Below are 15,257 nucleotides of genomic sequence, written 5' to 3'. Positions count from 1 at the left end.
TTCTGCACATGCCCAGAAGCAAAAAACCAGGTTCTGCGAATGCCCAGAAGCGTAAAACAAGATGGTGGTGCCTATGGCGCCACCAAGAGAGCTGGTTTAGGGGCATGGCAGGTCTGAGTCACTGCTGGTTCTAGCAACCCATGTTACTACTGGTTCTATAGAGCCTGTTTGAACCGGCAGGAATCCACCTCTGCCTAGTTTGGTAATAAAACATCTGCAAGAAAACTAGCGAGAATCAAGGACTCTCACATCCTTCATTCTCTGGCTTGCTGCATTCTATATTTAAAGTCACAGAGATAATAATAATAATAATAATAATAATAATAATAATAGTAGTAGTAATAGTAATAGTAATAGTAATAGTAATAGTAATAATAATAATAATAAGAAGAAGTAGAAGGGTTAAATAAGGTTCAAGAGGGAAGTGTTTTTAATAGAAAAGTGAACACAAGAACAAGAGGGTTAGTTGGGGGAAAGATCAGAACCAAAGTGAGAAAATATTATTTTACTTAAAGAGTAATAGATGCTTGGAACAAACTACCAGCAGACGTGGTTGGTAAATCCACAGTAACTGAATTTAAACTTGCCTGGGATAAACATATATCAATCCTAAGATAAATACAAGAAATATTATAAGGGCAGACTAGATGGACCATGAGGTCTTTTTCTGCCGTCAGACTTCTATGTTTCTAAGAAGAAGAAGAAGAACAACAACAACAGCAGCAGCAGCAGCAGCAACAACAGCAACAATAACAACAACAGAGTTGGAAGGGACCTTGGAGGTCTTCTAGTCCAACCCCTGCTTAGCCAGGAAACCCTATACTACTTCAGGCAGATGGTTATCCATCATCTGCTTTAAAAACTTCTAGTCTTGTCGTGTAAGTGGCACAGAATGAGCACTTTCTCCTCTATCATTCTGGCCTTTATTCATTTCACCAGCTCTCCAGTGCTGCTTTCCTAGCTAGCAATTGGACTCTACGGGAGCTAAGGGTCCTCCAATGGGCCTGGGGTTCTTCCCTGACTGTGGCGGGTGTCCCAAACAGGGCTGGCCAATTAGTTCTAACAGTTTTGGCTGCAAGACTCAAGAGCAAAGGAGCATGGTGGGGAGTATTTATTTATTTATTTATTTATTTATTCATTCATTCAGTCATTCATTTATTTATTTTTGTTTATTTGTTTATTTACTTACTTACTTACTTACTTACTTACTTACTTACTTACTTACTTACTTACTTACTTGTTTATCTATCTATCTATCTATCTATCTATCTATCTATCTATCTATCTATCTATCTATCTATCTATTAGATTTGTATGCCGCCCCTCTCTGAAGACTCGGGGCGACTAACAACAATATAAAAAGACAATGTAAACAAATCTAATATTAAAAGACAATCTAAAAAACCCCAATTTAAAGAACCACTCATACATACTAGCATACCATATATAAATTCTATAAGCCTAGGGGGAAGGGAAATTTCAATTCAATTAGTTTAAACTCTAATTAGGCTGAGCCAGAGGTGGGATTCAGCAGGTTCTCAGCAGTTCTGCAGAACCCTTAGCGGAGATTTTGAATAGTTCAGATACCCGGTAAATACTATCTCTGACTGGTCCCGGCCCTATGTATTCTCTGCCTGCTGAGTCCCAGAGGATTGGGAGGAAATGGAGATTTTGCAATAACTCTCCTCTAACATGCCAACCAAGCCACGCCCACCAAGCCACGCCCACAGAACCGGTAGTTTTTAAAAAATTGAATCTAACCACTGCGACTTGATCACAGCTGATAGAAAAGGAGGAGGGGCCCCCATAGGTGCTAAGGGTTAGCACTCATCTCCTTTAAGTGGGCTCAGAGTCACAGCCTTTTAAAAAGGCCCTTGCAAGTAAACAACAGAGGTGCCAGCCAGAAAAGCGACAAGCAAGCTTTGACATAAAAACTCTCAATATGAAAAGAAATATTAAAAGTCAGGAAAGGATATTAAGGTATTTGCTGTTCTTGAGTCTGATCCCGTAATAAGAAATAAGGCTGGAAAGTCCAAAGCCATCTCTGTTCCTAAGAGGAAGTGACAGATTCCGAATCGTGTCTCTTCAGATGTCATTTAAGGACACAAATGCCCCTCCCCTTTAACTATGTGTATATATATATATATATATATATATATATATATATATATATATATATATATACATATACATACATACATATATATATGTATGACGTTCCTTCAATACACCAGGGTGATTCGACACAAAAATATATAACCCTTCCCTGGTGCAGAGCTGAAGCATTTGGATACTGTATCCTAGAGGATAATTCTCTGCCTTACAAGGCAAAGGTTTCAGGTTCAAGTCCCAGTGGGTATGGCTAGCTGATGAAGCCAAAATAAGGCCGAAATAGATCTATCCTAGTCTCCCTTAATTTTCAAATTCAGCAAAAAACCATGTCTCTCTCTCTCTCTCTCTCTCTCTCTCTCACACACACACACACACACACGCACACATATTCTACAGGTGAGAAAACTAAAATTCCAAAGGGGATGAGGACTTCTACAATTTTTTCCACTTGAAAGCCTAGTGAAGAGGAAATTCTGCAAGCTTTCTCAACCATGGATTTATAATATATTCCCCACCATGCTCCTTTGCTCTTGAGTAGTGATGGGCAAATCGAATGGTGTTCGGGTTCGGCAAGTTTGGACGAACTTTGCACAAAATTCAGCCGAACCTGAACGGTTCATGGCGCCAAAGCTCCACCCCCGGAATCCCATCATTTTTTTATTTTTACAGATTTTAAAATTTTTATTTATTTTTATTTTTATGAAAAAGGACACCGCAGCGGCGCCACAAGCAAAGGGAGGTCCTTTCATGTGAAAATATTTTTACATGAAAAGACCTCCCTTTGCTTGCGGCACCGCTGCAATGTCCTTTTTTGTAAAAAAAAAAAATTTTTTACATAAAAATACCTCCCTTTGAAGGAGCTGGGGAATCCCTCCCACGAAGAGATTCTGGGGCAGAGCTTTGACGTCATGTATACTGGCAGGTTGCTAAGGATGCCAAAGTGATCACTTCCTGGATTCCATGGAATCCAGGAAGTGATCACTTTGGCGTCCTTAGCAACCTGCCGGTGTACGTGACATCAAAGCTCTGCCCCCAGAATCTCTTTGTGGGATTCCCCAGCTCCTTTTGTGCCTCCCTCCCAGCCTCCCAACCGGCTGCCAGCTCCCCAGTGTTCACCTTCCTCCACCGCCACCGGCACCCGGCTCCTCCTCCTCTTCTCAGCAGATGACAGCCGGGTGGTGGCTTTCGAGGCGTTCGGCACGAACGCCGAACTAAAGCACAAATTTTTTAAAAAATTTGGGTTCGGGTCTGGCATGCTGAACACCACAAAATTCGGTACAGACCCGAATTGTGCGGGTTCAGTTTGCCCAACACTACTCTTGAGTCTTGCAGCAAAGATGGTTAGATCTAATGGGTCATCACTATTTGGGGCACCATCACAATCAGATAAAAAGCCCCACATCCATGGGAGGACCCTTATCTCCAGGGGGGATGGGGGGAATGCAGTGGGGTAGCAAAAATGGAGCTCTACCCCAGATCACCCAATTTGCACTGAAAGATGTTGAAAAAAAATGCAGGGTGTCCTGCATAAGCCACGGCCACAGTGTGGTAGTAAAAAAATTGGTAGCCCTTCACTGCTTACCTCCCATAAAGTCCAACTGCTAGTTGGAAAAGCAGCATTGGAAAGCTGATGTTATCTATACTGCAGGTGATTTTTATAGTGGGCCATGCTTGCACCTTGCTCAACCCCCTTTTCCACATTTGTTAAAGACACGTTACAATAGTTCCACTGCACCGAGCGAACGTCTCCTGTTTTAGCCGTTTGCAGTGATTTGGTGGGAACCCCAATCTCATGCCGGTTTCTGATATCGGGAGTCGGGACCCAGGGCACGAGATCACAATTCCCACCGAATCATTGCAAGCGGGTAAAATTGGAGACATTCACGCGGCGTATTGCAAATGCTGTAACGTGCCTTTAACGAATGTGGAAAATGGGGCGACCAAAGTGCTGGCGTGGCCCAGGAGGAGGGGATACTATAAAAACCACCCTCTTTGGCGGGCTTAAAAATGCATCTTATACTCAGAAAAATACAGTACATGTCCTTTCGTGGCTAAAAATTAGCTTTGATTGCTGGTGATATAGCAAAAGCAATAGCACTTAGACTTATAAACTACTTCATAGTGCTTTACAGCCCTCTCTAAGCAGTTCACACTCTCAGCTTATTGCCCCTAACGATCTGATTCTCATTTTACTGAGCTCAGAAAGCTGAATCAACCTTGAGCCAGTGAGAATCGAACTGCTGGCAGTTGGAAGAATTAGCCTGCAATACTGCATTCTAACCACTGTGCCACCAAAGCCATGAGATGCTTTCTCTCACCCCCCCCCCCAAAAAGGGAACTCATTTAGAAAAATCTAGTTCAGTGTGGTTGTCTTAATCAACTGGTAAATTGTTATACACATTATAGCTAAGCCATTATATTTTTCCAAGTATAAGACACACCTTGTGTTGTGGTTCCGTCTGAGGCCCCTCAGGGAACGGCTGATCTTCTGTCGGTTTCCGGCTCAGAGGGGGAGGATGAGGAACAGGAGGTGCAGGCAGACGAGGAGGAGGGGTCTCAGGCTGAGGAAGAGGGAGGACAGCCAGAGTCCCCCCAGAGGGAGCTCTCCCCAGCAAGCAGCCTGGATTCCTTAGAGGAAAATGCACAAGCAATAATCGATCTGCGACAGAGAAGAGCAACCCAGCGAAGGGACCAATTAGCTAGGTACTTTCAGCACTAAAGAGGCAACAGCTGGGTTTGGGTGTGGTGCTCTCTGGAAAGGCTAAAAGGCAGACCCACCCTTCCTGGCTTGTGGAGTATTATCTTTGGGAGTCCTGGGACCTGGCTGTGATCTTTGGCGTCTTGGAATTCTGGTTTGTGACTTTGAATACTAAAACCTTGGGAGAAAAAGGTGGGGGTCTTATTCTCTACAGTGGTGGGTGTGCCAGCAAGAAGGCTGCTGTATTGTCTGGACATCAGGACTCTGCTGTAAAATCTTATAGCCTGTCTGTTGGGAAGAACAGGTTTTTCTCTGTGTTTATTTTTCAAGCTATAAATTACTTTTGCTTTTACCAGCGTGTCTGGCTGTTTTTTCCAGTTGGTGTTGAGGTCTGGGGGAACCCAGACAGAACACCTTGGGGGGAGGAAAATAGGAGGGGGGGGGGAATTCTGCCTACCAGATATTCATCCGGCTAGTGTCCTTAGTCTGGTCAACTTCAGCACATTAGTTTGCTGGTTTTGAGTGGGATAAAAACAGCTTCTAAAGCACAGCTGATAGAAAGAAGCAATTAAAAACCAGTCCAAGCACAGAAGACAGCTTCACTCGTTAGCTTAAAAAGCTTGAAAAAAAGCTACATTCGGAGTATAGGGTGTGGCCAAATTTTCAACCTCTTTTAAGGGAGGAAAAAGTGTGTTTTAAACTCTGAAAAAAATGGCACTTGTTGAGATCAGATTTTGCCTACATAGCCAAATCCAGATGTCACACTAGGAATTTGGGCAAAACAACACTCAAAACTGGGAGGGAGAAAATGTAAAATCTTAGCTTGAATTTTATTGAAAATAAAACAATCAATGAATTATTTGATTTCTATCTAATTCTTTTTTAATATATTTTGATATTCATAACTCAGGCCTGTGGGTGAAAGTTTATCCCGATATACTCCTGTTTTGTTCAATAGGACTTGGGGCAAATAAATAAATATTACATAAACCCAGTTTTAAGCAGAAGTGTTGTCAGTACATTTTGGTCTCCCTTAACAAGTCAGACCTTTAAAATAATCCATGCTCGTTATTAGCAATATTAAAAAGGAGGAGGAAATTAAATTAAAAGGGGGGAGAGGACTATCCAAATCCTTTATACCTTCACCACCCAATCTCAAGAAAAATGAAAAGTTATTTTCTCTTATATTTTCCGCTTATTGAGAAAAATGGACCTTTTCCCTCTCTTTTTTTTTTAAAAAAATCAAGAAATGTCAATCCAGCTCAAAAGGAATTCTTTATGTGGATTCTTTTTTCCGTCCACCACAATCCTTGCCTTTGTCAAGGGCTCCAGTTTAATTTCATTTAAATTGCTATTTATAGCTGACTTCTGGATCTGTGATCTGGGAAAAAGTCAACGTTGGAAAACTCCTGTTTTAATGTGGTTTTGAAGACGTTAGCAATTGCAATCCTTAATTGCATCAAAGGGTAACATAATGAATTATCGCCATAATTTGTTGTTGCCTCGTTTAGGTAACACCGTTGGATAACTCTGATCGGCGGTATGAAATCCGGTTGGTTGGACTCATCAACAATTTCTTTCACTCTCCTGCTATCTTTTTCGACAAACATGCCTGGGATAAACATATATCCATCCTAAGATAAAATACAGAAAATAGTACAGTGATACCTTGTCTTACAAACCCCTCGTCATTCAAACTTTTTGAGATACAAACCCAGGGTTTAAGATTTTTTTGCCTCTTCTTCCAAACTATTTTCACCTTACAAACCCAAGCCGCCACCACTGGGATGCCCCGCCTCCAGACTTCTGTTGCCAGCGAAGTGCCCGTTTTTGCGCTGCTGGGATTCCCCTCAGGCTCCCCTCCATGGGAAACACCACCTCTGGACTTCCGTGGTTTTGCGATGCTGCAGGGGAATCCCAGCAGCGCAAAAACGGGCACTTCACTGGCAACGGAAGTCCGGAGGTGGGGTTTCCCAGCGAGAGGAGCCTCAGCAAAATTGCAGCATCACAAATACACGGAAGTCTGGAGGTGGGGTTTCAAGGACTTCCATGTTTATGCGATGCTGCAATTTCGCTGAGGCTCCCCTCGCTGGAAACCCCACCTCCGGTCTTCCGTTGCCATCAAAGCACCTGTTTTTGCGCTGCTGGGATTCCCCTGCTTGGATTCTCCTGCAGCATCACAAATACACGGAAGTCCGGAGGTGGGGTTTCCCATAGAGGGGAGCCTCAGGGGAATCCCAGCAGCGCAAAAACGGGCGCTTTGGCTGGCAAAAGGGGTGAGTTTTGGGCTTGCACGCATTAATCACTTTTCCATTGATTCCTATGGGAAACATTGTTTCATCTTACAACTTTTCACCTTACAAACCTCGTCCCGGAACCAATTAAGTTCGTAAGACGAGGTATCACTGTATAAGGGCAGACTAGATGGACCATGAGGTCTTTTTCGGTCGTCAATCTTCTATGTTTCTATGTTTCTATGTCTTCTTACAACCCTTCTTCCTTCTCCTCACTGCCATTTTCTACATCTCCTCTAATCACATGACCTTCCGGTGCTGTGTCCTCGGCACAAGCTCCTGGGCACCTCCCCTGAGGCTCACTGCACATGTGGCGACACCTTTTGTTGCAGCAGAACCGTATGTGGAAGTAGCCACAGCAGGCTATTATGAAAAGGATGGAGGTGAACGCCATCCCCCATAATGCCATCCGCTTCTCAGCTCTTCCTTTCACGGCACATTCAACCTCTTCAGGGCAACTCATGCCATCTGGAGAACAGATCCAAGAACGGCCAACCAGTCTGGGCATCTGGATAAGAAGTATAGTACATAGGAAGCAAGTCTCACTCGTTAGGAGAAGCGCCACCCAGATGTCGAAGAGGGGAACGCCGCAGATGTTTGCGATGAGCAACTTGGCATGATCCTGTGGGCCAGGTAGAGATTGTGTATTGCTGGCGGGTGCAGCACTGGAACCCGGGTCTCTCTGGGGTTGAGATGAAGGGCCCGGGCAGCATGGTTTATTCCCAGCACATGTACATGCTGCGCCACCAGGGCAAGGTGGAGTTGGACCAGGGCCCATGGCAGCCCCAGTCACGGCTTTATTTTCATCAGTGGGTCTACAGTGGGAACCCTCCGCCGTCCAGGGTTGGCCTATATCACTCCTGCCAGGAGCATCAAAGGCTACGTGCTGCTTGGTTTTCATTTTGCCTCCAGGAACTGGCCTACGTTTGATGGCTATGTTCATGGCGTCTGGCCTAGGATGGGCTGCGATTTGGTCCATGTTGCTTTCAGAGATTGTTTTACATTTGGTTGCCATGCTATATTTGCTTTCTTCGGGGTATCTGGCGTTCATCTTGGCTCTCCCCGGAGACTTCCTACCCATGGTATATGCGTAGTCAGTACCATCGCTATGCTCCTTAGGGCCTCTGTACCTCTGTTGGAAACCTTCAAGGACTTTCTCCTCGGACCAATAAGGAGGACCCATTTTGCTTTTATATACCAAGGGAGCGGACCCATAGCTGGTAGAAGCATTGACCGATTCTTTAGAACCTTGAAGGGAAGGGGCTTCGTATTGATCTGTTTCCGGGCCATAGGTAATCATCCTGCCGTGTTGAATATCGGTCGGGTGTGCGGTCATTGTGTGTTGAGACATATCATGGCAGTGGTCAGGCATTTCTGAGGGGTCATAGCATCCAGGGTGAAAAGGCACGCCGTAACCTCCATAGGGCCGCGAGCCGACATTGGGACCATGGCCTGCAGGCACGTGGGCCATAGGCATGCCGCCCCGATCATGCCAAACATGGGGGTAATGATGCCGGTGATGATGGGATCGGGAATCAGAGTCATCATAGCGCATTGGAAGACCGCGAGGCCCAGCAATGTAAGTGGATGCCCCACCTGGTCCAGCGGCAACTATAGCCACACCTCTCTCGGTACTCGTGCTGGTGCTGCCAGTGATTTTGTCATTCTCATCCTCTTTCTTTTTCTTTTTCCTGGGGGTGGTGAGCCTCATAAGCCCCACCAGGAGGAGCACGACCATGAACGCCAGTGCTGCCGTGGATGAAACTGCAAGCGGGAAATATTGGTTTTGGCACAGGACTGTGCAGAATTCCTTCGATTTGTCTTGCGTGGGGGCCACCCAATTGCAGGTCACGTCCTGTTTCAAGGAATCCCAGGGCCCGCTGGAGAAGAAGATGGACACGATGCGGAGACCTGTGAGGAAGTACCATGGTGCGACACCCTTGCACTCGAGTACACCGGAGAGGGAGGCTAGCAGTGGCCGAAAGAACTGGATAAGACCGGTGAGGATAACAGACATCTGTTGGGGACAGGAAAAACACAAACGGAAAAGTTATTGTTAATTTAGGAATTGGACCAGTGAGTTACTTAGGTTGGCAGAAGTGATGGGCTTATCAAAGGCAGGGGTGGGTTCCAATTTTTTTTACTACCACTCTGTGGGTGTGGCTTGATTTTGTGGGTGTGGTTTAATTTGGGGGGAGTGGCTTGATGGTCATGTGATGAGGTGGGAGCGGCTTTGTGGTCATGTAACTAGGTGTGGGGATTCGGTGAGAATGTGACTGGGTGGGTGTAGCCAACTTGATGTCACTCACGTCAAAGGTTAGGGTTAGTGAAAGGCTACCAAACTTTTTACTACCACACTGTGGGCGTGGCTTATGCAGGACGCCCTGCATTTTCTTTCAACATCTTTCAGTGCAAATTGGGTGCTCTGGGATGGAGTTCCATTTTTGCTACCACACTGTGTTCCACCCTGTCCGGGCAGCATCCCACCCCTGGTTAGGGTTAAGGTTAAGGTGCTTGGCTGCTCCTCGCCTCGCTTCAACAAGATACAATTTCCCTATCTAGTTATGTCTACTGAGCACCCAAAATATTCTATTTAATTCTATGTATATATGTGATGTGTGTACAGTCTCCGAGTCTACGGAGAGGGGTGGCATACAAATCTAATTAATAATAATAATAATAATAATAATAATAATAATAATAATAATAACAACAACAACAACAACAACAATAATAATCTCCTTCATGCTAGCTAGGTTCATGACTAACCTGATTTATTTATTTTAGATTCTTTCTTTGTGGTGCTTCCTTCCTCTTCTTTCTCTCTCTCTCTTTTCTCCATTCCTCCCTCCCTTCCTTTTGCTTTCTTTTTCTCTTTCTCTCTGTTTTCTCTTTCTTTCTTTCTTTTTTCTTTTTCTTTCTTTCTTTCTTTCTTTCTTTCTTGTCTTTCTCTCCCTCCCTCCCTCACTTTCTTTCTCTCTTTTCCCTTTCTTTCTCTCCCTCACTCCCATCCTTTCTCTCTTTCTTTCTTTTCCCTTCCTTCCTTCCTTCCTTTCTTTCTTTCCTTTCTCCCCTTCCTTCCTCCCTCCCTCCCTCCTTCCACTCTCTTCCAGAGTTTTATTGCAACACATACAGGTTCAGACACAAACGGTTGTTCTTCCACTCACCCACCCCAAAGAACCCCACTAAAAACAGTGTGCTATATTAAACAGCCAGGAAAAACACTTGTGTGAACACAGAGGGTGCATTGTGCCGTACCTCTGCACCCTACAAATCAAGAAGTCAAGTGGAGGCGGTGGGTGCAGAGTTTTCCTGGGGTCTCCGCCATCCTGGAACAGCGCCACGCACAGAGGAGTTTTCCAGCACATTGTAGTTTTGGGGACGCACATGGAGCCACTGTTGCCATCAGTCTCTCTCTCTCTCTCCTGTCTCAGCTACATTTCATTTTGCGCTACTTTGGGGACTGGAGGTGGGAGATCTCCTGTGTGCTTCCCTTCCAAGCTAGGCGGCTGGGGGAAAATGCACAGGAACAGCTCCAGTGCTTCCCACACAGGCCAGGCAGCAGGTGAATGGGAAACTCCAAGTGGCGGCAGGCAGGGGAGTGGCCCTTGGGACCCTGGAAAAGTGCAGGCTTTCTGGATGGGACTTACACAAAACACTCTCTCCCAGGTTCGCCTGGTGCAACAGTTGCAGCCCTATTTGGATCGGGAGTCACTGCTCACAGTCACTCATGCCCTCATCACCTCGAGGCTCGACTACTGTAACGCTCTCTACATGGGGCTACCTTTGAAGAGTGTTTGGGAACTTCAGATCGTGCAGAATGCAGCTGCGAGAGCAATTATGGGCTTCCCTAAATATGCCCATGTCACACCAACACTCCGCAGGCTGCATTGGTTGCCGATCAGTTTCTGGTCACAATTCAAAGTGTTGGTTATGACCTATAAAGCCCTTCATGGCACCGGACCAGATTATCTCAGGGGCCGCCTTCTGCTGCACGAATCCCAGCGACCAGTTAGGTCCCACAGAGTGGGTCTTCTCCGGGTCCCGTCAACTAAACAATCTCGTTTGGTAGGCCCCAGGGGAAGAGCCTTCTCTGTGGCGGCCCTGGCCCTTTGGAACCAACTCCCCCCAGAGATTAGAATTGCCCCCGCCCTCCTTGCCTTTCGTAAGCTTCTTAAAACCCACCTCTGCCATCAGGCATGGGGGAACTGAGATATTCTTTCCCTCTAGGCTTCAACAATTTACTCATGGTATGTTTGTATGTATGTTTGGTTTTATAATAAGTTTTTTTTAGTTGCTTAGTATTGGATTGTTACATGCTATTTTTTTATCACTGTTGTGAGCTGCCCCGAGTCTGTGGAGAGGGGCGGCATACAAATTCAATAAATAATAATAATAATCTCTCTCAGGCAAAAGCAGCAGGGGGGGAAAGCAGCCACCACTGACCCAGAGAGCACATGATGGAGCCCTCCGTATGTTCTGTGGTGACCAAGAGAGAGAGAGTCAGAGAGTATTTTGCAGCATTGTGCTTTGTGTCCTTGTAAATCAGGAAAGCGCTGTGCCAGAGAGAAGCAGGATTCAACCTATTTGGCAAGTACCAAGGTATACACATATAACCCCGATGCTCCATGAGCAGCACTGGTTTCCGGCTGGTCCCCGAATGCAATTCAAGGTGTTTGTTATCACCCATAAAGCCCTACATGGCTTTGGACCATATTATCTTCAGGACCGCTTTCTGCTGCACAACCCCAGCAACCAGTAAGAACTCATAGTGTTGACCTTCTCCGGGTCCCATCAGCCAAATAATGTCAGCTGGCAGATCCACGGGGGGAGAGCCTTCTCTGTGGTGACTCTGATCCTATGGAACCAACTGCTTCTGAAGATTCATATTCTCCCCTCCTTGCCTTCTGCAAAGCTATAAAGACCTGGCTGTTCTGGCCTGGAACTGTTGAATGAGGAATGTTAGTCTGACTATGTATGTTTTAATTGGGGTTTATCAATGAACGTTCTTATCATTTTAGAAATTGTTTTTATTGTTTTAGTCAGCGATAGGCAAAGTTGGCTCTTCTATGACTTGTGGAGTTCAACTCCCAGAACACCTAAGCCAATTGTGCTACCTCAGGAATTCTGGGAGTTGAAGTCCACATGTCATAGAAGAGCCAACTTTGCCTACCACTGGTTGCAGTAATGATTTTTAACTGCTGGAAGCCGCCCAGAGTCCTTTGGGAACTGGGTGGCATATAAATGTTTAATAGATAGATAGATAGATAGATAGATAGATAGATAGATAGATAGATAGATAGATAGATAGATAGATAGATAGATAGATAGACAGACAGACAGACAGACAGACAGACAGATAAATAAATAAATAAATAAATATGTTTAATAAATAAATACCTTTCTTTTCTCTTTCCCTTTCCCCGTGAATAATGACGAATATGGGATTTGTAGAATGTTAGATATTGAGGATATATTTGGGGGTTTTGTCTCTTTTTCTTTCTTTGTTTCTGTTTTTAAAGTTTAGTATTACTTATAATATTAAAGAGATGGAATTTTGGGAGGGGAGGTGGAAGGTAGAAAGTAAAGAAACTCCTTAAAGCACATTAATCATATGGAAATTTGGCAAATGTATCTGGTTGGATATTGATATTGTGTTTTGTTACTTACATATGTTCTATCTTAAGGTGGAGAAAAATAAAAAGGTTTTTATACCCAATAAATAAATATACCTATTTCTCTCTGCCTGGCTTTGCAGATGGAAAAGAGAAACAGCACTTTTTAAATCAGCACCCATTTTGCAGGTAAGTTGTTCCACTGGTTAATTGTCCTCACTGTTTGGAAGTTTCTCCTTAATTCCAGGTTGCTTCTCTCCTTGATTAGTTTCCACCCATTGCTTCTTGTCCTTCCTTTAGGTGCTTTGGAGAATAATTTGACCCACCCCCTCTTCTTTGTGGCAACCCCTCAAATATTGGTGAAATGGGCCTCTGGAGTGCAAAAAACGACCTAACAGCCAAAGTTGGGAAAAAACGGACTTCCAGTTTACCTGTTGGGCCATTTTTCACACTCTGGAAGGTTCAGGGAACCCTCCTGAAACTCGTGAGGGCAAAAACGACCTTCCCCAAAGCTGAAAATCAGCTGGCCAGTATGTTTATGTGCTAGGAGCTGAATTGCTGGCACTGTCCTAATAGCGAGAACTTAGCACATACAGCAAAGTCTTGCGTGACCTCAGGTATGGCTCCATATGCGATCTGTGGCACATCTGCCATAGGCTTGCCATCACAGCTGTAGGCGTTGGCCAGAGGAGGATAAAGAAGCGCATTGTTTACTCAAGCAAAATCTTCCTCCTGCCCCAACAGTAGATCTTTAGGACCATGGATGGTGGTGGGGAGAAGTGGAAGGCATGAAAATTTTGTGTCTCTCTCTCTCCCTGGTAAACTGATATGGAGAATGGATCTGCTGCCTGAAAGGAGAGTCTTTATTATTAACTCAAGCCCAGATCAAAAAGAATGTTAGATCTCCAAAGTTCTCTCTGTCTTCAGTGAAACATTCAGCACACTGTTTCATTTCCTTCTCTTCTGGCTTGCCGTTGTTTCTTCTTTAGCCCGTGTCCAACAATTATTTATTTATTTATTTGTTTGTTTGTTTGTTTGTTTGTTTATTTGTTTATTTGTTTATTTGTTTATTTGTTTATTTGTTTATTTGTTTATTTGTTTATTTGTTTATTTGTTTATTTGTTTATTTGTTTATTTGTTTATTTGTTTATTTGTTTATTTGTTTATTTGTTTATTTGTTTATTTGTTTATTTGTTTATTTGTTTATTTGTCCAATACACAAATACATAGGAAGAAAAATAGACATGTGGTAATATATATAAGGGTAAAAGTGAACTTAGAGGAGAGGACATATGAAAGGAAGAGAATATATATGATAGGTGAAAGAAAGGAAAGACAATTGGACAGGGGACGAAAGGCACACCAGTGCACTTATGTACGCCCCCTTTACTGGCCTCTTAGGAACCTGGAGAGGTCAATCGTGGAGAGTCTAAGGGAGAAGTGTTGGGGGTTAGGGGTTGACACAATTGAGTCCGGCAATGAGTTCCACGCTTCGATAACTCGATTGTTGAAATCATATTTTTTACAGTCAATTTTGGAGCGGTTCGTATTAAGTTTGAATCTGTTGCGTGCTCTTGTGTTGTTGCGGTTGAAGCTGAAGTAGTCATTATAAACGTATGTGCGTTCTGATTTATATCTCTTCCTGTCTCAAGGCTCCCATAATTCAGAACCTTACAAAGAATATGAGAATAAAGGAGGTGCATGAATTGCGTTGTTAAATTTGAACCTCGAACACAGCTTTTAGGAGGAGAACCAAAGCCAACGTAATTAAGCCTCCTTGCCTGCACTGTAGCGCGATGTGTTATAAGCAGTGGGGAGGTCAACTTGTGACATCAAAGTACAGATAAGATCACTGGATTACAAAGGATTAAGAGACAAGTTAGGCTAGGAAACTCATATCCTTTCAGTAAAAGTAACTAAGATAATGATACGGACCTTGGGAAATAAAAACAACTAAGCCGACCATCGTATAAATCAATATTATATATATTATATATTTATATTTATTGGATTTGTATGCCGCCCCTCTCCGCAGACTCAGGGCGGCTAACAACAATGATTGCACGAGTCAAAAAGAGGGCGGGTAAAATATTTACTGACCCCTCACATCCTGGACACAAATTGTTTCAACTCCTACCCTCAAAACGTCGCTACAGAGCACTGCACACCAAGACAACTAGACACAAGAACAGTTTTTCCCCGCACGCCATCACTCTACTAAACAAATAATTCCCTCAACACTGTCAGACTTTCTACTAAATCTGCACTTCTATTCTACTAGTTTTTCTCATCATTCCTATCACCCATTTCCTCCCATGTTGACTGTATGACTGTAACTTGTTGCGTATATCCTAAGATTTTTATTAATATTGCTTTTTCATTGCTTATTTGACCCCTATGACAATCATTAAGTGTTGTACCACATGATTCTTGACAAATGTATATTTTATTTTATGTACGTTGAGAGCATATGCACCAAGACAAATTCCTTGTGTGTCCAATCACACTTGGCCAATAAAAAATTCCATTCTATTCTAT

At 43.9% G+C, this 15,257-nt stretch overlaps 1 long non-coding RNA gene across 1 annotated transcript; it reads left to right on the top strand.

Moving 5' to 3' along the window:
- The first annotated feature begins 8,633 nt into the window (after positions 1 to 8,633).
- On the top strand, positions 8,634 to 14,896 carry LOC139155833 (uncharacterized). Its single transcript, XR_011557120.1, has 3 exons — positions 8,634 to 9,104; positions 12,863 to 12,908; positions 14,755 to 14,896. It is a non-coding gene; the product is annotated as an uncharacterized lncRNA (long non-coding RNA).
- The last annotated feature ends 361 nt before the right edge of the window (positions 14,897 to 15,257 follow it).

This window comes from Erythrolamprus reginae, unplaced genomic scaffold, assembly GCF_031021105.1.
Source record: "Erythrolamprus reginae isolate rEryReg1 unplaced genomic scaffold, rEryReg1.hap1 H_7, whole genome shotgun sequence".
In the NCBI taxonomy this organism is placed as follows: Eukaryota; Metazoa; Chordata; class Lepidosauria; order Squamata; family Dipsadidae; genus Erythrolamprus; species Erythrolamprus reginae.
The sequence above is the reverse complement of the archived record's forward strand: the minus strand, read 5'-3'. Positions and strand labels throughout refer to the sequence as shown.